A 2,429-nucleotide genomic window follows, 5' to 3' on the forward strand; every position below is an offset into this window, starting at 1 on the left:
GTTTTAATCCCATGTGAGGAGTGTCCCAACTCTGGTTCATCCTTTTCCTGAGGGTGTAGGGTCCTAGTTTATTGAGGGAAGGCTCTACTATTTGTGGAGGCTCCAGGTTTTGACTTCTGTCCTGATGCCACTTGCTCTGTGAATTATTCAAAGTGAAAGTTCAAAAATTTATGATTGTCAAGAACCCTCAGAGAAAAAGTTTCTTTTGCTCTTATTCACCTCACTGGTAAATATTAAACCTTCAATTCTGGCCTAGTAATTCCTTACCATTTTGTCAGAGTTTTTATGCTTTTTTTTTTTTTTTTTTTTTTTAGATGGAGTCTTGCTCTGTTGCCCAGGCTGGAGTGCGGTGGCATAATCTTGGCTCACTGCAACTTCTGCCTCCGGGGTTCAAGCCATTCTCCTGCCTCAGCCTCCCAAGTAGTCGAGATTACAGGCTCCTGCCACCACGCCTGGCTAATTTTTGTATTTTTAGTAGAGATTAGGTTTCACCTTTTGGCCAGGTTGGTCTCGAACTCCCGACCTCAAGAGATCCAACCAACTCGGCCTCCCAAAGTGCTGTGATTACAGGCGTGAGCCACTGAGTCCGACTGAAAGCTAGCATTTAATTCAGGCTCTCCTGTCTCTTCTGTTTAAGGTGGAGACCATTCCTACTTTTTCTTCTGGCTTATTTATTTACTTTTATTTTCTAGAGACAGGATCTCACTCTGTCATCTAGGCTGGAGTGCAGTTGCATGACCATGGCTCATTGCAGCCTCAAATTCCAGAGCTCAAGCAATCCTCCTGCCTCAGCCTCCCAAGTAGCTAAGACTACAGGTGTGTGCCACCATGCTTAGTTAGTTTTTAAAAATTTTTAAAGAGATGGGGGCTCACTTTGTTGCTCAGCCTAGTCTTGAACTCCTAGTTTCAAGCAATCCTCCCTCTTTGGCTCCCCTAAAGTGCTGGGATTGCAAGCATGAGCCACCATGCCCTCTTCTTGGCTTAATTCCTCATCTTCTGTGTGTGATCACTCAAATGGGAGAAGACATATCTCCAGAAGAATAAGCAGTAGGTATAAGGCACAGGACACTTCCTCAGGGCAATAAGTTCTGCAGAAACATAAAGTAACTCTAGTTCAACTGCACACAGCTATTTTTGCAACACTTCATATTACAAATCAAAACTCGGTTCATCAATCTAAAAACATCTTCATTCAGGTTGCTCCATGGTTTCCATTAAGAACGAATGATAGGATTGAAGAACATTCAAAAAATAAAACAAAACAAAAACAAAGGCCAGGTACTTTCTTTGCATGTATGGAACTGAAGGGCTCATTTAGGGGTTCTCTCCAACCCTATCCCATAAAAGCAGCAGTTGGAACTAAAGATGAATTCACATTTCTACTTCCCAATCTTGGTGCTTGTACTTTTTAAATAACAGCTTTCTCGACTTTTATCCATCAATATTTTCCCCCCAATTTTCAGACCTCACAATTCATCCTAGACATCTTGTTAACTTTCCATCAAAACAGCGGATTCCAACTGCCTCTTTCCTCCATCTTTCCCCTTCATCACCTTGGATAGTTTAGATGGAACAAGAGTTAACAGCCTACAATGCTGCCTTTCATAAAAGCTGCTTGCTAATAAATAGATCTTGCCAACATATTTGCTTATAAAAATAGGCACCTCTGCGGCAATATTTTATTCCTATGATGCTTTTTCCATTCTATCAGGACATGCCAGAAATGTGACCATTTTAGTTGATGGTCTTTAGTACCATGAACTCAACTGTTCAGCTTCAGCATACTTTGATCTGCGTTTTGACTGGCTAAGAACCTTAAGCTGAGATATTTTAACACATCAGTGAGACACTGAATCTGTTATGAAGAAGGCGGAGAGTAGTGCTTGAAGAAACTGTCTATTGGTTTTTAAATGTGAAAATTGTTACTTATAGTCCAGCAAATTTTTTTTTATGATCTTACAGAAATGCAAGATATCTCAAGAAAGTGTCTTAAAACATCACCTTTTAGAACAATTTGCTTTCCACCAGGAAATATGTATATTGCATGTGAATGGGAAGTGGAATGAAAGTGTCTGTGTATAATATAAAGTGCACCAGGAAGTGGAAGGGATGGAGGGTGAGAGACAGCTTGTTCCTCAGGCAGAGGAACAGAAGGACTAATTTATTGAAACCTGGCCATCTGCCTCTTCCTGTCCCCACAAGTTTGTAGGGACAATTAGTTGAGGATACACTAGGTTATGGTGTAGTAATAACTCCAAATCTTAGTGGCTTAACACAAGAAATATTTATTTGTCTCTCATAGCCAGTGTAGGTCTGAGGGACTTTCTAGCATGACTGTATCTCTATGCATCAACTAAGCTAGTCAGCCTGAGGGAGGCTTTACCATCTGGCAATTGTACCATTTTAAAACCATGGTTGTTTTAAACTTG

Source organism: Rhinopithecus roxellana, chromosome 7 (assembly GCF_007565055.1).
Source record: "Rhinopithecus roxellana isolate Shanxi Qingling chromosome 7, ASM756505v1, whole genome shotgun sequence".
NCBI lineage: Eukaryota > Metazoa > Chordata > Mammalia > Primates > Cercopithecidae > Rhinopithecus > Rhinopithecus roxellana.